The sequence below is a fragment of the Oncorhynchus tshawytscha genome, linkage group LG05 (assembly GCF_018296145.1).
Source record: "Oncorhynchus tshawytscha isolate Ot180627B linkage group LG05, Otsh_v2.0, whole genome shotgun sequence".
Lineage (NCBI taxonomy): Eukaryota > Metazoa > Chordata > Actinopteri > Salmoniformes > Salmonidae > Oncorhynchus > Oncorhynchus tshawytscha.
In genome coordinates, this window is record NC_056433.1 from 35,901,691 (window position 1) to 35,927,220 (window position 25,530).

The 25,530-nt window shown below is 43.6% G+C and overlaps 1 protein-coding gene and 1 long non-coding RNA gene across 3 annotated transcripts in view; one reads left to right on the top strand and one right to left on the bottom strand.

The window, feature by feature from the left end:
• The window catches only part of LOC112250564 (bromo adjacent homology domain-containing 1 protein), an 86,452-nt gene extending 76,883 nt beyond the window's left edge, over nt 1–9,569 (bottom strand). For both annotated transcript variants that reach the window (XM_042321842.1, XM_042321841.1), the window contains exon 1: nt 8,886–9,569. The gene's annotated coding sequence lies outside the window, so the exon portion shown is untranslated. The remainder of the gene's footprint in view (nt 1–8,885) is intronic.
• The window catches only part of LOC112250565, a 68,011-nt gene continuing 43,250 nt past the window's right edge, over nt 770–25,530 (top strand). Inside the window, exons 1-2 of the long non-coding RNA XR_006083416.1 lie at nt 770–1,090; nt 18,135–18,328. This is a non-coding gene — a long non-coding RNA (uncharacterized LOC112250565). The remainder of the gene's footprint in view (nt 1,091–18,134; nt 18,329–25,530) is intronic.

Sequence of the window (25,530 nt, forward strand, 5' to 3'; positions counted from 1 at the left end):
CTTCAAGCTCTGTCAAATTGGTTGTTGATCATTGCTAGACAACCATTTTTCAGGTCTTGCCATAGATTTTCCAAGTAGATTTAAACTTGGCCACGCAGGGACATTCCCTGTCTTCTTGGTAAGAAACTCCATGTAGATTTGGCATTGTGTTTTAGGTTACAGTCCTGCTGAAGGGTGATTTTATCTCCCGGTGTCTGGTGGAAAGCAGACCGAACCAGGGTTTTCCCTCTAGGAATTCGCATGTGCTTTAGCTCCATTCTGTTTGTTTGCTGTTTTTGTATCCTGAAACTCCCCAGTCCTAAACACTAGAACTGTAAAAGCAGTCATTTTGACTGCTCATACATTTTTAAGTCATGCCCCCCTCCATCCTTGACTTTTCCTAAATAAGTCTATATAAACACACTGTGTTAGAATCTTAATATTAAAACAGCACTGCGACCGCACCACTCCTTTATGACGGTTGAAAGTGCCCAGCTGATAATATACGTGATAATTGCCTTGAAACTGAACCTAAAATATTCAGAAATTTCACACATAACAGATCAAATTAAGTAAAGTATTATGGGGAGAAAGTGGGAGTTGCAAATTGTGCATAATTATGTAATCACCAATAGTGAATGAAGAACAGGGCGGGACATTGTATTGATTGGTCCATTCTAATGATAAATATGTTTTTTTAATGGTATGATACCTATAACAGCTCACTGAATCAAAGCAGTCTTATCAGTCTCCTCTGGTCTACTTGGAGTAGGCTACACTGTGAGAGTGTGTGTGTAATTGCACATGCTGAACGGCTTTCAATATCCGGGAAAACATCCGCATCGGGGCAGCAGGTGAGCGAATGTCTGAGACCTTCCCTTGACAAGGGGAGAAATGTCACCATGGACAATTTCGTAACTTCACGAGCAATGCCATTTGCTTGCAAAGAAAACAAGTCTGGCCGGTACCATGAACAAAGTGAGATGGGAGCTCCCTCCCTGTGCACAAAATAAGGCACCTGCACAGCCGCGCAACGGTGCTGAAGAATGACAAGACAACAGACACAAAGAGAAAACCGGAGACTATTACCTGCCACAACCAAACAAAAAAGGTATGTCAAAGTGTGTCAAGCAAGTGAAAGTTACAACAACAAAAATTGTGTCAACTGTTAGGACAATAGATTACAGCATAATGAAATCCAACTGATGTCAGTGTAAAATTGTACACAATAAGCATGAGCTAACAGACTATGTTTGACTGCTTTCATGTCGACACATTCATTAGAACGCCTTAATTGCATTCACAGTTTATCAAGGCCACCTGGTGCTTATAATGATGTTTAGGCTACTAATGTAATCATCTGACCGCGTGTCTTTTGACCGTGACTATTGGTGGTTGGGGTATTTTTATATAAAAGAAGCTGTTACATATGCTTTCTATTTCATAGCTATAACAAAAGGCACTCCGCAAACAAAATTGATTGAACAAGTGTTTTTGGTTTTTACATACAGCCTGTAGTAGCAAACTAACAAAAAACTATTTTGTTATTTGAAATCAAATAAAAAATCATATTCTAAATGTAACCCAAGGCCTTCACAACCAAAGGATTATTTTTGCGATAGCATTTATGAAATATATTAATTACACTGTTAGAAAGTTGCAGTCAGAATTACTGTTCATTAGCTTTAAGGGGAGTCCATTAAGGCCCAGCGGTTCTAGTGTTAACAAAGACAAGCATACCCATAACATGATGCAGCCACCACAATGCTTGAAAATATGGAGAGTGGTACTCAGTAATGTGTTGGTGGCAAACCTAATACAACATAAAACTTTGTATTCACATTTTTTTGTTGCAGTATGTTTTGGGATATTTGTATTCTGTACAGGCTTCCTTCTTTTCACTCTGTCAATTAGGTTAGTATTGTAGAGTAAATACAATGTTGTTGATCCATCCTCAGTTATCAAACTGTAACCGTTTTAAAAATCAACTTCATGGTGAAATCCACACACAGTAAGTCTGTGCAACTTATGTGACTTAAGCACATTTTTACCTCAATGTATTTTTGACATACCATAACAAAAGGGTTGAATACTTAAGGCTTTTCCTTTTTAATACATTCTTTAAAATTTCAAAAAATACAATTCCACTTTGATATTATGGGGTATTGTGTGTAGGCCGGTGACAAAACATCTCAATTTAATCTATTTTAAATTCAGGCTGTAACAAAATGTGGGAAAAAGTAAAGGGGTGTGAATACTTTGAAGGCTCTGTACATTGCTGCAAAGTAGTCCAGGTTGCACCTCCATATTGGTGTCCTAAAGTACAAGGGGAGCTAAAGACCGTTTCGACCAAGAGATGTAGTCAAATCACTAAACCTCAAGTCCCCTGTGCTCGGCTCAAAGTCACCAATGGTCAGTCAAGTCATGAGTCGAGCCACAAGTTCCTATGACTGAAGTCTGAGTCCCAGTGCCCGAGTTCTGGGCCAAATGCTCAAGTCTGAACCCCCGGGTCCACATTAATTCAAAATAAAGTGATTTACCCAGTCAGATATAATAATGAATAAAAATGTATATAGCACTTTTCTACTCAAAGCGCTTTAAATACTAGGGCGAAACTCACCACATCCACCAATGTGTAGCACCCACCTGGGTAATGCACGGCAACCATTTTTGTGCCAGAACGCTCACCACACCAGGTGGAGATGTGAAGAGTGATATATGCCAATTAGGAGGAGGATTAGGTGGCCATAATGAAAAATGGGGCCAAGTTGGACATTTAGCCATGACACCGGGGTTAACACACCTACTCTTACGATAAGTGCCATAGGATTTTTTTAAATGACCACAGAGAGTCAGGACACCCGTTTAATGTCCCACCTGAAAGACTGCACCTTACACAGGGCAATGTCCCCGTCACTGTCCTATGGCATTGGGATCTCCTTAGGTTAGGAGGGAAGAGTCCCCCTACTTGCCCTCCAACACCACTTCCAGCAGCATCTGGTCTCCCATCCAAGGACCCACCCTGCTTAGCGTCAGACAAGCCAGCAGTGGGATGCAGGGTGGTATGCTGCTGGCGTGTGTCGTGGAAAGAGGAATTTAGTCAAATTGTTTCCTATCCCTTTCTGTGCTACCAAATGTTTGCAGATACAGTGCTTTCAGAAAGTATTCAGACCCTTTGACTTTTTCCACATTTTGTTACATCAGACTTTTCCTAAAACTGATTAAATTAAAATACTCAGTGAGCTACACACAATATTTGTTTAATTTTTACCAGGTAAGTTGACTGAAAACACATTCTCATTTACAGCAACAACCTGGGGAATAGTTACAGGGGAGAGGGGGATGAATGAGCCAATTGTAAACTTGGGATGATTAAATGACCCTGATGGTATGAGGGCCAGATTGGGAATTTAGCCAGGACACCAGGGTTAACAACCTTAGTCTTACCATAAGTGCCATGGGAACTTTAGTGACCAGAGTCAGGACACCAGTTTAATGTCCCATCCAAAAGACGGCACCCTACACCAGGCAATGTCAATCATTGTCCTGGGGCATTGGGATATATTTTTTAGACCAAAGGAAAGGGTGGCTCCTACTGGCCCTTCAACACCACTTCTAGCCGCATCTGGGGACCGACCAGGACCAACACTGCTTAGCTTCAGAAGCAAGCCAGCAGGGTGGTATGCTGATGGCTTAATACCCCCATAATGACAAAGCAAAAACAGGTTTAGAAATGTTAACAAATGTATAAAATAAAAATCACTTATTTACATAAGTGTTCAGACCCTTTGTTGAGACGAACTTGAGGTCAGGTGCATCCCGTTTGCATTGACCATCCTTGAGATGTTTCCACAACTTGATTGGAGTCCACCTGTGGTAAATTCAATTGATGGGACATGATTTGGAAAGGCACATAACTGTCTATACAAGGTCCCACAGCTGACAGTGCATGTCAGAGCATAAACCACGCCATGAGGTCGAAGGAATTCTCCGTAGAGCTCCGAGACAGGATTGTGTTGAGGCACAGATCTGGGGAAGAGTACCAAAACATTTCTGCAGCATTGAAGGTCCCCAGGAACACAGTAGCCTTCAGCATTCTTAAATGGAAGAAGTTTTGAACCACCAAGACTCTTCCTAGAGCTGGCCGCCCGGCCAAACTGAGCAATCGGGGGAGAAGGGCCTTGGTCAGGGAGGTGACCAAGAACCCGATGGTCACTCTGACAGAGTTCCAGAGTTCCTCTGTGGAGATGGTTGTCCTTCTGTAAGGTTCTCCCATCTCTTCAGCACTCCACCAATTAGGCCTTTATGGTAGCCTGGCCAGACGGACGCCGCTCTGTGAAAGGCACTTGACAGTCCAGTTGGAGTTTGCCAAAAGGCACCTCAAGACTCTCAGACCATGAGAAACAAGATTCTCTGGTCTGATGAAACCAAGATTGAACTATTTGGCCTGAATGACAAGTGTCACATCTGGAGGATACATTGCACCATCTCTACAATGAAGCATGGTGGTGGCAGCATTATGCTGTGGGGATGTTTTACAGCGACTGGGAGACTAGTCAGAATCGAGGGACTCAGGACCTCAGACTGGGGCAAAGGTTCCAACTTCCAACAGGACAATGACCCTAAGCACACAGCCAGGACAACACAGGAGTGGCTTCGGGACAAGTCTCAATGTCCTTGAGTGGCCCAGACAGAGCCCGGACCTGAACCCGATCAAACGTCTCTGGAGAGACCTGAAAATAGCTGTGCAGCAACACTCCCCATCCAACCTGACAGAGCTTGAGAGGATCAGCAGAGAAGCATGGGAGAAACTCCCCAAATACAGGTGTGCCAAGCTCGTAGTGTCATACCCAAGAAGAGTCAAGGCCGTAATCGCTGCCAAAGGTGCTTCAAAAGTACAGAGGTTCTGAATACTAAAACAATCTGTTTATTTATTTTTAAATTTGCACAAAATATAAATCTAAACATGTTTTTACTTTGTCACTATGGGGTATTGTGTGTAGATTGATGAGGGGAGGATTATTTAAATCCATTTTAAAATAAGGCTGTAACCTAACAACATGTGGAAAAAGTAAAGGGGTCTGAATACTTTGAGTGCACTGTAGGTTACTGGTCATGTTCCCAGTCTGGTCTGCAAGTAGCCTAGTTTTAAAAACAGCCCGCAACATCCTTTATGAGAGTAGAATACGGACCACCAAAGCACGATAGAAATTAAAAAACTCATATCTTTTGAATGGTAAGGGCTATCAAGACATTTTTTTGAGAAAGAAAACTTGGCTACCGAGCCTGGCTATGAAATGTAGTGTGAAAAGTGGGAGGGTTGAGTGATACTACAAATTCAAAGAGACTACTTTCCTCTACTCTAGGCAAAGAAAAACATAGCTAGACTTCTAAACTCAATGCTGCAATTGTTTGTAATTTTGTAAAGCATCTTGTGTTTAGCTACCCTTTGCCTAGTTAACTACAATGAACAAAAACACAAACATGCTTCATGTGCTGAAATAAAAAGATCCCAGAAATGTTGCATACGCACAAAAATCTTGTCAAATGTTAAGCATTTCTCCTTTGGCAAGATAATCCATCCACCTGGCAGGTGTGCCATATCCAGAAGCGGATTAAACAGCATGATCATTACACAGGTGCACCGTGTGTTGGGGACAATAAAAGGCCACTAAAATGTGCAGTTGTGTCTCAACACAATGCCACAGGTGTTTTAAGTTGAGTGAGAGTGCAAAATGGCATGCTGACTGCAGGAATGTCCACCAAAGCTTTTCACAGAGAATGTTATTTTCTCTACCAAAAGCTGCCTCCAACATCATTTTAGAGAATTTGGCAGTACGTCCAACCAGCCTCCCAACCACAGACCATGTGTATCCACGGCACCTCAACATCTGGCTTCTTCAACTGCAAAATCGTGAGACCAGCCACCCGGACAGCTGATGAAACTGTGGGTTCGCACAACCGAAGAATGTCTGCACAAATGCTCAGAAACCATCTCAGGAAAACTCATCTGCGTGCTTGTTGCCCTCACCAGAGTCTTGACCTGACTGCAGTTAGGCATCGTAACCGACTTCAGCAGGCAAATGCACATTTTTTGGATCGCCACTGGGAGCAGTGTGCTCTTCACGGATTAATCAAATCATTTCAACTGTACTGGGCAGATGGCAGTATGGCCGAATGGTTTACCGATGTTGGGGTTATGGTATGGACAGGCATAAGCTGTGGACAATGAACACAATTGCATTTTAAGTCGATGGTAATTTGAATTCACAGAGATCTGACAAGATCCTGGGGCCCATTGTCGTGCCATTCATTCGTCTCCATCACCTCATGGTTTCAGAATGATAATGCACGGCCCCATGTCACAAGGATCTGTAAACAATTCTTGGAAGCTGCAAATGTCCCAGTTCTTCCATGGCCTGCATACTCAGACAGGACACCCAATGAGCAACGCTCGGGATACTCTGGATCATTGTGTACAACAGTGTGCTCCAGTTCCTGCCAATATCCAGCAACTTCACACTGCCATTGAAGAGGAGTGGGACATCGTTCCACAAACAGCCTGATCAACTCTATGGGAAGGAGGTGTGTAGTGTTACACGAGGCTGCCCCTACTTTTGTTTAAAGGTATCTGTGACCAACACATACTTATCTGCATTTTGAAGTCATGTGAAACCATAGATTAGGGCTTAATTTATTTATTTAAATTGACCGATTTCCTAATATGAACTGTAATTCAGTAAAATCTTAGAAATGGTTTCAAGTTGCCTTTATATTTTTGTTTGGTGTAGAGGGCTGGTGGCGCCTGCGTGATATCGGCTGTGTATGTGCCAATTCCTTCCAACTGCTGAACAGAACTGCGCTGCTTATCACTGAAAAAGCTCTCAATCTCTCCAAAAACTACTGTCCGGTCCACTTAGTAGTCAGATTGTCGCAGAGATAACTCTCTCTCTCATCTCGTTTCAGTCAACTGAAATTATAAATCTTTTCGTTTAGTTATAGTTTATGGGTCCATTTAGTCAGTTATAGTCTCATCAATTACCACTGAAAAATAGGTGTTAGACAAATGTCACCATTTTTGTTGACGAAATGAACACAGGTACATTTATCAGGAGTCCACTGCATTATAATGTGATGAAACCTCTGATACAACCAAAGTTTGCATTAGGCAAACACTCAAGACAACTACAGCTAGTGGCTGAAGAATAATTTTATATACCCAGAGATTGTCTAAACTGCAATAAACCAAGGAGTCAAAGATTAGACATTCATTTGTTAAACCAATGCCTAAACCTGCAAATAGACAAACATTGCTTCAGTAAAACAAAAACAGGGAAACACAAATCCTTACAAATGGTGAAACAAGGCAAACTATCCGAGTTGTTTTTCCCAGCTCTGGTAAGATGTAGCAGGAAGGAGAGAGGCAGAGAGACTAATACAAAGTGGTCATTTCCCAGACCATTTATCTGATGACACATCCGTGCTGTACCACCTTCCCCACCTACCTAAATGGCAAGGTACATTTCCTTGTTGTTGTTTCCAAGGGGGGTTCAAAACCAGATTTAAGCATCACCTAAACAGCTTAGACCAGTTTATACAGTACATGTGGACACGGACCCATTGCATTGAAGGGGTTGGTGTGACATGCTGCTCAGTCTCGCACCCAGACGTTTTTATCCCCCTTCAACTTGAGCTCTCAACCTTTAAGCCAATGGAAATGTAACAATTCTCAACAACAATATTGTTACAAGGTAGGGGAACAGTAGTCAGCTACCATAACAACTGATATGACCATTGTGCCACATTATTGAAGTAGTCGAGTGACATGTTCAGGTCATGGGTGAGCAATAGTTTTGATTTAACCAATGATCGATAAATATGCTGGACAATTCCTGTGATTGTCTGCATAATATGGCAGTTTGAATGTCATCACTTAGCAGGCAACCACCGTTTCAACTAATAGGAGCTCACAAGTTAGTTAATAACCTGGAAGGCACGTTACAACGCAAACTCTAACGTGGGAATGAAATGCATGCATGATGTCATCTTTATGCCGTAAATGGAACGTTGGCCCATCAGATATTGTGACATCGACTATTCAACGCACCTGCCTGCATGTGTCACAGTGAGTGAACGACTATTGGTTCACCCACAATTCAAAACTGCAGAAGAAATGTTCTCATTCGAGAGGTTAAGCATCTTTATCAGCATCTGTGGAACTCAATGTTAAAACAGATGTGATATCAACGCTAGATTACGCAAAATAGCGAACTGATCTGCGCACTTTTCCGGAGTCTCCTGCCTACCGGTGTAGTGCCACACACACACACTACCATGATACTGACAGAGAAACATGCGACAAAATAACAATATAGGTTCATTAAGCTTAACACATGTTAGAAGGGATCATACGGACAAAAGTTAAGCAGTCTACCTATCCAATTAGTCTCATTTTATTCTCCTGTTGAGCATGCAAGCCAACAATGACCGTTTCACGATGGATAATATTGATACTAACATCCACGCATTGCCAACTACACCATACAGCAAAACGAATGCATGCTTTTGGGATCAGATCTACAACATCGAGTCGGTTATTGCTCGAATTCGCACTTGGCTAACACGAGTAGCAGTTACGAGTAGCCGAGCTGGCGTGGATGGCCAGGCAGTGTACATCACGCACGCTGTCTGGCTGCACAAGCCAAGTAGCTACCACTCCCCAAAAACATCTTCCTATTTCCATGGCCATTTGCCTCACGAATGCCCATACACCCGACTCGAAACAAAAACAAACGCCATCAAATGGAAGAACGACTACATCGTATGAGCTAGTTTACTGGCATTAGCGCTAGCTAACGTACTTGCCCGAAACAACTGAAAAAGAGATAGCAACGCAAGCTACTCACCCGTGTGGGTCTCTGTGGCAACTCTCCTCCCTAGGCAAGTTCACAATACATTAGGTAGGCGATCTACAGTATAATCCCGACCAGGACACCTTGTTGTGAAGAGGTGGATATATCGCTAAACACGACGCACCAGCGTCCAACGTTAGTCCGACGCTGGGGGCTTGCTGGCTTCTGTTCTTGACTTTTAAGTGCTCGTCTCACTCAGCCTTCCTCGAAAGTCAATGTCGAATGATTAGATTTGGCTTCCTCTAGCTTTCCTACACTCTATTCGAGGAACCCCCCGAAAAAAAAAATAAACGACGAAAGAAGCAAAACCACTCCAACCACCCTCCTATTCTCGGAAAGGTAGCATACTCCCTGGAACTGTTTACCAGCGTTACATCCAACTCAAACACGGATCTGTTTCCACACACGAGTTGATACCGCTGAAGTGTAGAGAAATACGTCGCTTGATCCGTTATGGCAGTACAAGGCAGTTTTCAGTTGCGCACCAGTCTCACAAACAAGACTGCTCGCAGCTGAAGTGTTGTTAGCCTATTCTATTGCACTGGCAGTGAAAAGTGTAACCATCCTCAAGCCGAACGGTCTTCAAAAGCAGAAAAAAAAACGCTGAAATATTTTCTGCAGCATGTTTAAATAAAACACCTTATTTTTGCAATGTAGCGTGTTTTTACATAATAGCATCATCCAGGAGCCGCTGTATGTCCGATCACATGTGAGGGCCACATGGAGAGCCTTTTAAAGGGGCGCCAGCGCTTGGCCAGGCAACTGATCAACAGCAATAATGGGCAAGGGCAATTATGGGTCCCCTGGGTGCTACTTTTTATAGCATAGTCATAGACTAGCTTGAGTTATAAACATACATCCATGATTTTGGAAGCCCATTCACGCCACTATTTTTTAAAATGTTGATAGCCTACATTCTAAAAATTTCGAGATAGTATCTCAATGTTTAAGATAGTAAGTCGAAATTTAGAGATAAGCACGTTCGAATTTAGAGATACTAACTAAAAATGTGAGATAGTAGACCATACTTATAGGATAGGTTTCTTTCTTTGTAACACATTCTGTGGTAATTTCAGAGGTGTTGCCCTGGGGCTCCGAGTTTTCCTGATCTGGTAGGCTAACTTAACCAGGTAAAACTCTGGGCCCTAGTAATAAACATAGTTTACCAGACAGTAGTAAATCAGCTGTAAACAGTTTTCTATGGGCTATGATGGGACCAGATTTTTTCAAACTGGACTAACAGGGCTGAGCTTGCTTTATGCAGGGTTGCATCATAGCATCTGTAATTACTCACACAGTATGTCATCACTATTGTGTTGATTGATTCATTCCAGTCAATCATTTTGGATTGAGTCTTGGTAACCTAGCCACCCGAAGTTTGAATATAAACCAAATTTAATCACGTTCTCTTAACACAAATAAATAGGCCTATTTTAGGCTATAAATACATAGCTTAGGCTATAAATACATGACGTTACCGCCTCATTTCCTCTAGCCAGGGGGGATCAGAGCGCATAGGCTTCTCTAGGCTACCTGCAGCTGTGGTTGTTATCAGTAGGCTACAGATGATCAGACTGAAGCACAGATTAATTGTGCTCGAGTTGACAGCTCATGACCTTGAGTTGGAGTGGGGTGCGAGTAAGGGGAGAAGAAAAATTGTCAGTATGGCCCACCAGAGTACTCATACCTACTGATGAGCCTGGTCTCTTTAAAGGACAGGTAACACATAATGAGTTCTGCAAGACAACTCTGGGTGTTAAGTCTGCGTACACATGCGGCTGGAGACAGCCTAGCTTTGCCGAGTTGCACAGCTCCGAAAAAGGCGAGTCGGCAGACCTCGGAGACTCTCTGGGGATCTCGGGTAAGCTTGAATCCTCTCGGGGGTGTAAGACGCCAGGGACTTCCGGAGTTCCTCGGAGGCAAGGGGGGATCCTTGGGCAAGCGATTGGGACCCGAATCAGACCTCCTCTCCCTCCTACGCTCCCCGTAGCCGCCCTTCGATTCGGATGGTCAAGGCGATGAGCGAATCGAGATCCATAGGCAACTGCGAGCTCATCCTCAACCTCCTCCAATAATCCATGAAGGAATGTGTCGAACAGGGATTCTGGGTTCCAGGCACTCTCGGCAGCCAACGTGCGGCAATCAACCGCATAGTCTGCCACACTGCGGGAGTCTTGATGAAATTGGAGTAACTTCCGGGCAGCCTTTCTCCCGACAACGGAGAATCAAAAGCCTTTTTTCACCTCAGCCACAAACTCCTCCAGGCTGAAACACAAGGCAGATTGTTAATCCCACACCACCGTAGCCCAGGCGAGAACCCTCCCGGACATTAGCATTATGAGATACGCTATCGTCGAGTGGTCCGAGGGGAAGGACGAGGGCTGCAGCTCGAAGAAGGAATACTGGGAGAGAAACGCCCGACATGTTCCTGACCCTCCAGCAAAGCGTTTTGGAGGAGATAAGCAGGGTTCTCGGGAAGCCGGGGTGGCCTGGAAGGATGCACTTCTGACAGAGGTGTTATTTGGGGCTGGGAGGCTAGTGTCGTGGCCGGCTGCTTCACAGATAGTCCGCGGAATTGCTCCAGCAATGTATTCAAGGCACAGTCATGGCGTTCTGGCAAGGTCTGGAATCCATCTAGAAGACCTCAAAGTAACTCCTCATGTCTCCCAATGGTGGCTTTTTGGCCTTGCAGAGCTGGTCCGAGTCTGCTTGGTCAGTTTGTACTATCAGACCTCTGGATAAGACCCAGATCCAGACAGTTCGAAGTAACAAAAGTTCTTTACAAAAACAGGGTGCAAGGGCAGGCAGAGGTCAGTAATCTAGAGCAGAGTCCGAAAGATACAGAATGGCAGGCAGGCTCAGGGTCAGGGCATGAAGAGGTCAGTAATCCAGGGCAGTATCACAAGGTACAGAACGGCAGGCAGGCTCAGGGTCAGGGCAGGCAGAATGGTCAAAACCAGGAAAACTAGAAAACAGGGACTAGAGAAGAGTACAGGGAAAACGCTGGTAGGCTTGACGAGACAAGACGAACTGGTAACATACAAACAAAGATCACAGATATAAATTCACAGGGGATAATGTTCTACTTTCTAAGAATTTCGAGTTTTCATCTCTAAATTTCAAGTCAGTATCTTGAAATGTTGACGTACATACAGTGGGGCAAAAAAGTATTTAGTCAGCCACCAATTGTGCAAGTTCTCCCACTTAAAAAGATGAGAGAGGCCTGTAATTTTCATCATAGGTACACTTCAACTATGACAGACAAAATGAGGAAAGAAAATCCAGAAAATCACATTGTATGATTTTTAATGAATTTATTTGCCAATTATGGTGGAAAATATCTAAAAATGTTGACTTAAAATCTAGATTTTTTGATACTATCTAAAAACTGTTTGATAGTAGCTCGAAATGTTTACATAGTATCTAAAACATTTTAGATAGTATCTCGAAAAGTATCTGATTTAAGTTTCTCAATTTTTTGATAGTATCGACATTTGGGCTTCCATACACTATAGACAACAATGCTTCCACAAAAATAGCCGGTGGAGACACTCAAAACACAAGCTATCCTCTTGGAAATGTAGATTTTCCATTCATTTGGTATATATGAGGAATCATAGGCCTACACAAACATGGTTCTGACCATCTTTTTATACAATGCATTCGGAAAGTATTCAGACCCCTTCCCTTTTTTCACATTTTGTTACATTACAGCCTTATTCTAAAACGAATTAAATACAAATGGGAAGGGGTCTGAATTAAATAAAAACAAACAACACCAATCTACACATAATACCCCATAATGACAAAGCGAAAACAACAGTTTTTTTTTTTGCTAATTTGTTTCTACAATTTGATTGAAGTCCACCTGTGGTAAATTCAATTGATTGGACATGATTTGGAAAGGCACACACACAACTGTCTATACAAGATTGTGTCATCCAGGGAAGGGTACCAAAACATTTTTGCAGCATTAAAAGAACCCCCAAGAACAGAGTGGCCTCCATGATTCTTACATGGAAGAAGTTTGGAACCACAAAGACTCTTCCTAGAGCTGGCCGCCAGGCCAAACTGAGCAATTGGGGGAGAAGGGCCTTGGTCAGGGAGGTGAACAAGAACTCCATAGTTCTTCTGAGGAGATGGGAGAACCTTCTAGAAGAACAACTATCTCTGCAGTACTCCACCAATCAGGGCTTTATGGTAGAGTGGCCAGACAGAAGCCACTCCGCAGTAAAAGGCACATGACAGCCAACTTGGAGTTTGCCAAAAGGCACTTAAAGGACTGTCAGACCATGAGAAACAAGATACTCTGGTCTGATGAAACCAAGATTGAACTCTTTGCCCTGAATGCCAAGCGTCACATCTGAAGGAAACCTGGCACCATACCTACGATGAAGCATGGTGGAGGCAGCATCATGCTGTGGGGATGTTTTTCTGCAGCAGGGACTTGGAGACAAGTCAGGATCGAGGGAAAGATGAACAGAGCAAAGTACAGAGAGATCCTTGATGAAAACCTGCTGTATGTACTGACAAGATACACTACATGACCAAAAGTATGTGGACATCTGCTTGTTGAACATCTTATTCCAAAATCATCGGCATTAATATGGAGTTGGTCCCCCCATAGCTGCTATAACAGCCTCCACGCCTCGTGAAAGCCTTTCCAATAGATGTTGGAACATTGCTACAGGGACTTTCTTCCATTCAGCCACAAGAGCATTAGTGAGGTCGGTCACTGAAGTTGGGCGGTTAGGCCTGGCTCGCAGTCGGTGTTCCAATCCATTCCAAAGGTCTTTGACTGGGGTGAGGTCAGGGCTCTGTGCAGGCCAGTCAAGTTCTTCCAAAACCTCTACAAACCATTTCTGTATGGACCTCGCTTTGTGCACAGGGGCATTGTCATGCTGAAATAAGTAAGCCTAAACCATGAAAAACAGCCCCAGAACATTATTCCTCCTCCACCAAACTTTACAGTTGGCACTATGCATTGGTGCAGGTAGCGTTCTCCTGGCACTCGCCAAACACAGATTTGTCCATCGGACTGCCAGATGGTGAAGCATGATTCATCACTCCAGAGAACGCGTTTCAACTGCTCCAGAGTCCAATGGCGGCGAGCTTTACAGCACTCCAGCCAATGCTTGCGCATGGTGATCTTAGGCTGCTCAGCCATGGAAACCCATTTCGTGTTTCAGTTCTTGTGCCGACATTGCTTCCAGAGGCAGATTGGTACTTGGTAGTGAGTGTTGCAACTGAGGACAGACGATTTTTACGTGCTTCAGCACTTGGAGTTCCCATTCTGTGAGCTTGTGTGGCCTACCACTTCGCTGCTGAGCCATTGTTGCTCCTAGACGTTTCCACTTTACAATAGCAACACTTACAGTTGACTGGTGCAGCTCTAGCAGGGCAGTAATTTGACAAACTGATTTGTTGGAAAGGTGTCATCCTATGACGGTGCCACATTGAAAGTCACTAAACTCTTCAGTAAGGCCATTCTACTGCCAATGTTTGACTATGGAGATTACATGGCTTTGTGCGTGATTTTATACACCTGTCAGCAACGGGTGTGGCTGAAATAGCTGAATCCACTCATTTGAAGGGTTGTACACATACTTTTGGATATATAGTGAACATCTCTCTGTCACGTGATAGAGAGATGGCGTGATAGTGACTTGGGTCAGTCATCTAGGTGAAATTGTATTTCTATGGTGACCTGATATGGGTCCCAATCAGAGGCAACTGTTTATCGTTGTCTCTGATTGGGGATCATATTTAGGTAGACCTTTCCCCATGGTTATTCGTGGGATCTAGTCTACATTTAGTTGCCTGTGTGCAAATCAGTAGCGGCACGGTTCGTTTGTGCTTGTTTAGCTGAGTTTCGAAATATTAAAAAAAATTGTAACTCTGCGCCTTGATCTACTCATTACGACGATCGTGACACTCTCTGCCCTAACAATTGGAGTTGCTGTCTACAAAGTGGCGTGGCGGGATGTCTAGTTCCCGCCTACCCTTTCTTTGGATTGGTGGGTACACCTCATTATTGTAGTCATTTAAAAAAATATTCAATGAAGGTTGTTAATGTCAACAGCCAGTATTCAATGGAGAGATGCTATGCTCCCAGCCTCATTTCATGAATATGCATAGCCATCTCTAGACCCCGATATAAAGTGGGGGGTTTTTCTTCTCAAATTGGCTGTCGTACTTATATCAGTACACTCGTAACATCTTAAACATGACACAACTTCCATTCGATCAAATAAACCTTATGTAGAAAGTATTTTTATTATTTTGTTGACCAAATTTGACACACTCATTGACCTCAATACAAAAACTCCTTGTTTGGTGAGCGAAAAAATAAAAAAACTGTACATGCTGGAGGGTTTTCAGCCGAGTTGGGCCTCTCTTCCTAGCTGCTGACGATATTCTTAATTGCCTGCACCTGATGTGCTTGTCAAGGCTTCCTGGCAGAGCACCACCCATGACCTCGGGATGGAATGTGAAAGTGTATCCTAGTACTCTATTGCCTAACCGTGTACACTGCTAACACTAACCCCCTCCCCCCAACCACCCAATTAAAAACACTAAGGCGAATGAGACGGTAGCTGAAATGTGTCCCATTCCTGCAGCATTTGATTTAACAGTGGAGTTGTGATACAATCTATATTTTATTGATCCTCGCCATACGAACCACGTTATAATTCCCAGCAAGTAGGTTAACCCTATTGGCACAATGCTTAGGGTGTTTGCATTTTACACCAGAGTTTGGACACAAGTACTCATTCAAGAGTTTCTTTATTTTTACATATTTTTTTTTTTACATTGTAGAATAATAGTGAAGACATCAAAACTATGAAATAAAACATAAGGAATAATTTAGTAGGTGAATGGATGATCTCTGCATGTGTGGTTCCCACCGTGAAGCATGGAGGAGGATGTGTGGTGGTGCTTTGCTGGTGACACTGTCTGTGATTTATTTAGATGGCAGACTTAACCAGCCATGCCATCTGGTTTGTGGTTAGTGGGACTATCATTTTTTTTTCAACAGAAGGTGTCCCAACACCCCACCAGGCTGTGTAAGGGTTATTTGAAGGAGAGTGATGGAGTGGTTACTTTTCTGGTTACTACTTGATTCCATATGTGTTATTTCATAGTTTTGATGTCTTCACTATTATTCTAAAGTGTAGAAATAGAAAAAATAAAGAAAAACCCTTGAATGAGTAGGTGTCAACTTTTGACTGGTACTGTGTGTGTATATATCTATATATTAGTATTTTGTTGCATTGCCTTTACATTTTTTAACTTGGGTCAAATGTTTTGGGTAGCCTTCCACAAGCTTACCACAATAAGTTGGGGGAATTTTGGCCCATCCCACCTGACAGAGCTGGTGTAACTGAGTCAGGTTTGTAGGCCTCCATGCTCTCACACACTTTTTCAGTTCTGCACACAAATTTTCTATTGGATTGAAGTCAGGGCTTTGTGGTGGCCACTCCAATACCTTGACTTTGTTGTCCTTAAGCCATTTTGCCACAACTTTGGAAGTATGCTTGGGGTCATTGTCCATTTGGAAGACTCATTTGCGACCAAGCTTTAACTTCCTGACTTATGCCTTGATGTTTCTTCAATATATCCACATAATTGTCTATCCTCATGATGCCATCTCTTTTGTGAAGTGCACCAGTCCCTTCTGCATCAAAACACTATGATGCTGCCACCCCCGTGTTACATGGTTGGGATGGTGTTCTTCGGCTTGTAAGCCTCCCCCTTTCTCCTCCAAACATAATGATGGTAATTATGGCTAAATAGTTCTATTTTTGTTTTGTCAGACCAGGACACTTCTCTAAAAAGTATGGTCTTTGTCCCCATGTGCAGTTGCAAACCGTAGTCTGGCTTTTTTATGGCAGTTTTGGAGCAGTGGCTTCTTCCTTGCTGAGCGGCCTTTCAGGTTATGTCGATACAGGACTTGTTTTACTGTGGATATCGATACTTTTGTACCTGTTTCCTCCAGAATCTTCACAAGGTCCTTTGCTGTTGTTCTGGGATTGATTTGCACTTTTCGCACCAAAGTACGTTCATCTCTAGGAGACGGATTGAGTCTTCTTCCTGAGCGGTATGATGGCTGAGTGGTCCCATGGTGTTTATACTTGTGTACTATTGTTTGTATAGATGAATGTGGTACCTTAAGGCATTTGGAAATTGCTCCCAAGGATGAACCAGACTTGTGGAGGTCTACAATTATTTGGGCTGATTTCTTTTGATTTTCCCATGATGTTAAGCAAAGAGGCACTGAATTTGAAGATAGACCTTGAAATACAGACCCTGGCCTTTTTGGTGGCCCACCTTAGTTCCTGACGTCTCCGCGTTCGTCGCCGCCTGCATCGTGTGTGCCCAGAATAAAACTATGTCCTCCTCCTCCAACCTCTTCCCATTCCTCACTGCCCCTGGTCCCATATATCCCTGGACTTCGTCACGGGTCTCCATCCAGATGGCAACACCACAATCCTCACGGTGGTGGATAGGTTAACCAAAACTGCCCATTTCATTCCCCTTCCCAAGTTTACGCTCAGTGACGGAAACGGCCCAGCTCATGGTGCAGCACGCCAGATCAATGGACTTTCGGTGAGCATAGTCTCCGACCGCGGTCCTCATTTCTCGTCCCGGTTCTGGCCGGCGTTCTTCACCCTCATTGGGGCTTCGCCAGCCTGTCCTCTGGTTTTCATACCCAATCTAACGGCAGTCGGAGCGAGCCAATCAGGACCTGGAGACGACTCTTCATTGCTTCGTCTCCACCAACCCCACCACCTGGAGCCAGCAACTCCTGTGGGTGGAATACACCCTCAACACCCTTCCCTGCTCGGCCACTGGTCTCTCGCCTTTCGAGTGTTTCATGGGTTATCATCCTCTGCTATTCACTGAGCAGGAGGAAGAGGTCAGCATACCCTCGGCCCAGATGTTTTCCCACCCTTGTTGCCGTACCTGGAAGAGAGCCCTGTCCGCCCTCAAGACCATCTCCAGGTTTTGGCGGCAGGCCGCCACCGGACCCCTGCTCCCCGCTATTGTCTTGAGTAGAGTATATGGGTGCTAACTCGGGATCTGCCCCTCTGGGTGGAGTCCTGCAAACGTTAGCCTTTCTCCATCTCTAATGCCCCTCTGCTTTTCGCCTTCTGTTGTCCCGCACTCTCCGTATACGTCCCACTTTCCATGTATCTAGAATTAAACCCCTGTCTCACAGCCGTTGTCTCCTGTTTCCAGGCTCACTCCTCTCCCCGGTCTCATCGACGACCATCCGGCATACCCAGTGAGGCGCCTCCTGAGTGTTTGACCTCGGGGCAGGGGATTCCAGTACCTGGTTGACTGGGAGGGTTATGGCCCGGAGGAGAGGTGCTGGGTCCCCGCTAGGAAACATAATGGACTTAGCCCTCATTGCTGAGTGCTGCTGCCAGCAGGTATGTGGCCAGGTAGGACTCCAGTTGGCGCCCTTAGAGAGGGTGGTACTGTCGCACCCTGATCTCTTTCACCTGTCTTGTGCTTGTCTCCACCCCCCACCATGTGTCTCCCACTTGTCCCCATTATCTCCTGTGTATTTATACCTGCATTTTCTGTTAGTCTGTTGCCAGTTTGTCTTGTCCTGTTAAATCCTACCAGCGTGTTTACCCGTTTTCGAGTTTCTATAGGTGCTGTTTTCTCGTCCTCCCGGTTTTGACCATTCTGCCTGCCCTGACCCTGAGCCTGCCTGCTGTTCTGTACCTTTCTGACACTGCCCTGGATTACTGACCTCTGCCTGCCCTGACCCTGAGCCTGCCTCTCGTTCTGTACCTTTCTGACACTGCACTGGATTACTGACCTCTCCCTGCCCTGACCCTGAGCCTGCCTCTCGTTCTGTACCTTACTGACACTGCCCTGGATTACTGACCTCTCCCTGCCCTGACCCTGAGCCTGCCTCTCGTTCTGTACCTTACTGACACTGCCCTGGATTACTGACCTCTCCCTGCCCTGAGCCTGCCTCTCGTTCTGTACCTTACTGACACTGCCCAGGATTACTGACCTCTGCCTGCCCTTGACCTGTAGTGTGCCTGCCCCCTGTTTTGTAAATAAATATCTGTGATTCGAACGGTCTGCATCTGGGTCTCCCCCGAGGTCTGATATATGGTATCCAATTGCACACAGGCTTTTATGGTCACACAAGGTGCTATTTGTGAATTAAAAATAAGTAGGCATACAATTATTTACATTGCCCCAGTTCCATATGCGACCCAAGTTTTGAGCAAAATGACCATAAACATTTCAAATAGACAGGAAGTTGCAGTTGTCAAAGATGAAGTTGCATTGAATCAAATTAATCAGATACAATCATTTACCACCTATAGCGCGGAGTTCGCTATTTCAGGTAGGCCTTCATCAGAGGATGGCAGAAGTCAATTTAAGCTATATACAGTAACAGTCAAAAGTTTGGACACACCTACTCAAGGGCTTTTCTTTTTGTATTATTTTCTACATTATAGAATGTCCGTGGAAATGTGGAAACCAAAGAAGTGTGTTTTATATTTTATATTCTTGAGATTCTTCAAAGTAGCCACCCTTTGCCTTGACAGCTTTGCACACGCTTGGCATTCTCTCAACCAGCTTTGTTAGGTAGTCACCTGGAATGCATTTCAATTAACAGGTGTGCCTTGTTAATTTGTGGAATTTCTTTCCTTAATGCGTTTGAGCCAATCAGTTGTTGTGGCAGGGGTGGTATTCAGAAGATAGCACTATTTGGTAAAAGTCCAAGTCCATATTATGGCAAGAACACCTCAAATAAGCAAAGAGAAATGACAGTCCATTACTTTAAGACATGAAGGTCAGTCAATGTATGTTTCTTTTTAGAAAAACATTTATTTAGGAAAACAGCTAATTTCCTGCAATTTTACAATGGGGCAGAGAAAAAACATATGCAGTTTTATAGATAATCATATGCTTTTCTACACATTTCGCCATGGTGCAGAGAGAAATGTGCAGTTTTATAGCTAATATCATGCTATTCTACACGTTTTGCCATGAGGCTAAGAGAAAATGTTGCAGTTTTATAGCAAATCCTGTAATTCAGAATATTTCGCAATGTATTCAACTAAAAGAAACCTTGGGAGCCACTGAGGGAGTGCATCTTAAGCCACTGCTCACGCACCAGAGGGCTTTCACTCACTCTGGATGTGGCTGTATCTCAATCTAAAGTGGATTCCTACCGTTGTCTTCCATCCTCACTCACACATTACATGGCACTCACTCCGTATGTACCTCAATCAACTAAAATTGTTTCCTCTCCTTGTCCTTTGTCCGCACCACTGGACACTCAATTTCAATTTAAGGGCTTTATTGGCATGGGAAATACATGTTAACATTGCCAGAGCAAGTGAAATAGATAATGAACCAAAGTTAAATAAACAATACAAATTAACAGTTAACATTACACTCACAGAAGTTCCAAAAGAATAAAGACATTTCAAATGGCATATGTCTATCTATATACATTGTTGTAATGATGTGCAAATAGTTAAAGTACAAAAGGGAAAATAAATAAACATGAATATGGGTTGCATATACAATGGTGTTTGTTGTTCACTGGCTTCCCTTTTCTTGTGGCAACAGGTCACACATCTTGCTGCTGTGATGGTACACTGTGGTATTTCACCCAGTAGATATGGGAGTTTATCAAAATTGGGTTTGTTTTCAAAGTCTTTGTGGATCTGTGCAATCTGAGGGAAATATGTTTGTCTAATATGGTCATACATTTGGCAGGAGGTTAGGTGCAGCTCAGTTTCCACCTCATTTTGTGGGCAGTGTGCACATAGCCTGTCTTCTCTTGAGAGCCAGGTCTGTCTACGGCAGCCTTTCTCAATAGCAAGGCTATGCTCGCTGAGTTTGTACATAGTAAAAGCTTTCCTTAAGTTTGGGTTAGTCACTGGTCAGGTATTCTCCCACTGTGTACTCTCTGGTTAGGGCCACATTGCATTATAATTTGCTCTGTTTTTTTGGTAATTCTTTCCAATGAATGTGTCAGGTAATTATCTTTTAGTTTTCTCGTGATTTGTTTGGGTCTAATTGTGTTGCTGTCTTGTGGCGTGGGGTCTGTTTGTGTTTGTGAACCGAGCCCAAGTACCAGCTTGTTTAGTGGACTCTTCTCCAGGTTCATCTCTCTGTAGGTGAGGCTTTGTTATGGAAGGTTTGGGAATCGCGTCCTTTTAGGTAGTTGTACAATTTAATGGCTCTTTTCTGGATTTGGATAATTACTGTGTATCGGCCTAATTCTGCTCTGCATGCATTATTTGGTGTTTTACATTGTGCACACATTGCACAGAATATTTTTTGCAGAATTCTGTATGCAGAGTCTCAATTTGATGTTTGTCCCATTTTGTGAATTCTTGGTTGGTGAGTAGACCCCAAACCTCACAACCATAAAGGGCAATGGGTTCTATAACTGATCCTAATTTATTTACCTTTTGATGGCATAGAAGGCCCTTGCCTTGTCTCTCAGCTCGTTCACAGCTTTTTAATTTAATGTACCTTTATTTAGCTAGGCAAGTCAGTTAAGAACACATTCTTATTTTCAATGATGGCCTAGGAACAGTGGGTTAACTGCCTGTTCAGGGGCAGAACGGCAGATTTGTACCTTGTCAGCTCGGGGATTTGAACTTGCAACCTTCCGGTTACTAGCCCAACACTCTAACCACTAGGCTACCCTGCCGCCCCAGTAAGTGACCTGTGGCGCTGATATTTCAGCCGAGGTATGTATAATTTTTTGTGTGCTCTAGGGCAACGGTGTCTAGATGGAATTTGTATTTGTGGTCCTTGCGACTGGACCTTTTTTGGAACACCATTTTTTTTTATCTTACTGATGTCTACTGTCAGGCAGAATCTGGCAGAATCTGTGCAGAAGATCTAGGTGCTGCTGTAGGCCCTCCTTGGTTGGTGACAGAAGCACCAGATCATCAGCAAACAGTAGACGCTTGACTTCAGACTCTCTGCCTCTCTGACAGAATCTCAATCTCAGTCTAAAAAGTTACCCCTGCCCTTCTCTCATTCACTCCCCTCTGGAGTTCTCAAATTAGACCGGGTAAGGTTTTCAAAACAAACCTGTCAGTGCTGATGGAGATTAGGAAAGGATGCTACTGTAGACTATTGAGATGTGCCCCTCTAAAATGGGATGAGAGATTGATGAAAAAGACATGAGGGAGTGAGGATTGGGCATTAAAGTACAGAAGAGCTCGATGAGAGAGTGGGTGAGAGTCTGAGGGACTGACAAGAGAAACTAGGGAGAGTGGAAGGATGAGTGAACGTTCAGTGATGTTGAGCTAGGTGGATTTTAGGTGCACTAAGTACAAATACCTGCATGCTATACTGATGATAATGTTGCCTACATTATCTGCTCTCGTTCCTTTCCCCCTGGCTAAGTCTATTCATCCCCACTTTGTAAACGCTTCTAACCGATAAACTGAATGTATTTTCTACGTGTTGTCTTCACAAGAAGGGCCTCACAGGGAACTTGTCTGACTTCATTCTAAATAGGTGGAGAGATTTTATTCATGCTTTTACCTCCTAGGTCTGAATTCAACCCATATAATGAGCATCAGACTTGAATAAAGGGTTAAGTATAACTTAAGTACGAGGTCTATTCATGGTTGTACTGGTTTTTGCTTCCATAAGCTTTAAGGTGACACATTTTTGCCATGGAAGTAATAACACAGAAGCAGATTGTGTGAGTTGAATGGGTGGAAATCAAACTCTCCCTTGTTACGCAACAAACCAGTTTAATTATGCAAGCTAGTTTGTGGGTGGCACACCTTGAAAGTTAGGCTCAGCGTGCTCATCTCGGAGTTGAGGCTCTCCGAAGAAAGCTCCAAGGTGCAATTTAAGGGACTCTCAGCCCCAGGCCTCGCATCCTCTGGTTCCTTGTCACCAAATGAGCTTAACCAATCAGCAGTCTGGGTTCAGATGCCTTAGAAGGCATGGTAAAAGAGTTTGCGGTCACTAGAGGAAGAAAGGTACAATGATGTAGAGAACAAATAAACTGCAAGCTCACTAGCTCTCACACACACACACACAAACTGTATGTTGGTGTGTGGAGAAGGATAGATCAATGGTTCCTCAATCAATCAAATTTGATGTGTCTAGTTCTTTCTGCAAATAATCTGAGCCTAGATTCCCAACAAGCAAGCAGAAGCAGTGGCAAGGAACAACCTCCAGAGGCACCAGGCTCAAGAGAGGGAGTCCATTCTTTTGGCTGGCTGGGCAAAGGGTTCTTACATACACATTGGCCAAGTATCCAACAGACAGAAATGGTTGACACCCTTGAGCTCCTGGTGTTCAGGATCTTCATCTCCACTGTGGGCATTGTGGGTTATGTAGTCCTGATCCTGTCTTTAATAAAGAACCAGATCTCCTGTCTGAAGACCCTCGAGGTGTTTCTCCCGGGCCTCGCTGCCTCCAACCTCGTTGCCACCAACCACAAAGTCATTGCGCTCCGCGTCCATCCTCATCACCTGGTGGCCGCTCAAGTTCTTCCCGGTGAGAGTAAAGTAGTATAGCAGCTGACGGCTAAAGTGCATTGCTAGTGCCTCCCTGAGACCTAGAAGTACTGTCACCCCAGATGGCTTAGCTTTTCTTGGTAAGTGGTGGGCTATTTCTAGGTTATTGCTAGTGCTTCTTGTTTCTTACACTGCGGAGGGTTATATGAGTTTGCGCCCGGGTCAGGCGTAGATAAAGTTATGTGTTTGGCTCTATTGGTTTGGAATGTTGGTGTTCGCCAAAATTGCCAGCATCCTCTTCACCGTCCTCTTCAACATCTTCCGTTACCAGAAGCGTTGAGATCCTGAGACGAGGGGGCAACTTACCCATCTTTCTGGACAACATCCGGTTGGCCTGGGCTCTGAGTGGGCTGTGTGTGATGCTAGCCATACTCCCGGGAGCTCCTTCCCTATCTCATGAACCTGGATGGTCATATGGATAACTATACACATGATGGCATCTGCCCTCCAGACTTCTTCCACTTTCCCAAGGAGAACTGCCCGACCACTAACCAAGTCTACAAGTACCTTTTATATTCTGCTCTGCAACCTGCTGCTTCTATTCATCGTCACCGCCACCAGCTGTCTCATTGTAAAGGTCTGTAAACCCCATGGAGTCGGGAGAGGTTCCCCCTAACCACGGATCTAGGGTCAGATATTTTGTTATCCCGCTAGTCTAATGGTTTATAAGGTTAGTTTTGGGGGTAGAGTGATCTGATTCCAGATCTGTGGTCTTTGACCACTCTTTTCTCAAGGGTGTCCAGCTGACACAAAACATGTAGGGGGTGGATCAGCTTTAATATTGCGGATAGATTGTTGCTTCCATCAATGTAATTGTCTGCCTCATTTCCAATCCCCCAGTGTCTTGATATGTGTTTGTCTCACCTACTTTAGTTGAATGCACCTACAGTATTATAACTCATCATATAAATGTTTGCTAAAGGTTGGTGCGTCAGATGCTGCTAGAGTAGAGGAGGGTGGTGGTGCCAGCAGGGGGGAAGCCTTTGAGTTTTTAGGTGTAGGTGATTGTCTATTTTCTGGATAAGGGTACCTTGGAAACACTTGCAATAGTGCAGCCTCACTATGATTATGCTTTCCCTACTTGGTACAAACTATAAACAGCACACAATAAAATAGCAAGGACGATACTGAATCTGAGCCCTCTGTCTCATGTTGGCCCTTCTCAACTCTAGTGGCTAACGGTTGATCAACGGGTTGTTCAATTGAAGTTGGGATTGACCCACAAAATCTTATATGGCACAGTCCCCCAGTATCTGATTTTTTTTCTCAGTTAGGGACTCTTCGGACGCCACGAGAGGCAGAGCCATAGACTTTGTGCAATGTCGATTTAAGAGTTGTACTGGTCAGAACATGTTTTATATTCGGCAGTGGTAGAGTGGCTGCGATTAAAACTGTTTCTGCCAGTCATAGGTTCAAACACTCCTGCAAGGCTTGGTTAATGATGAGATAAGTGTTAACAACCCCCTAAATGTTTTTTTTCTTTAAATGAACAACTCAGCACTAGACAGTTATTTGCTAGTTGTGTATATTTGCTGTTTTTGATACCGTGTATGTAAATACTTTAACTTTATCTATGGTTGAATGTATGGCACAGATTGCCCATGACACTTGACTTTTCCCTAAAACCCTTGCCTACCAATAGAGGACCACAATGGAAACAAGTCTTGAGTTTTTGTTTATGTATCCTCAACAACTTTGGTATCTGTTGCCTTGGTGTAACATTTTATGTATTTTATAAATTGTCAAATAAAATCACAATGGGAACTATCAACCATGGTGTGTTGGGAGTGCAGTATGTATATGGAATAAGAAATATCATATACTTCTCTAAAGCATTTTCAGAAGTATTTGTGAAATGGATACTTTACATTTTTTGGAAGGAAACAATGGTAAAGCTGTTTGTAAGAGGATACTACTTAAACATTTTTATAGTTTTGAAACAATTCAATCAAGAGCACACTCAAAGGAACAACTGACCATAACTGTGGTATATAGACATTTATTTGAAAAAGGATTCACTGAATCAAGGAAATGTAGGACTTGGTATTAATAACATTTATTAAAAATATATAAAATAATACTTTGGA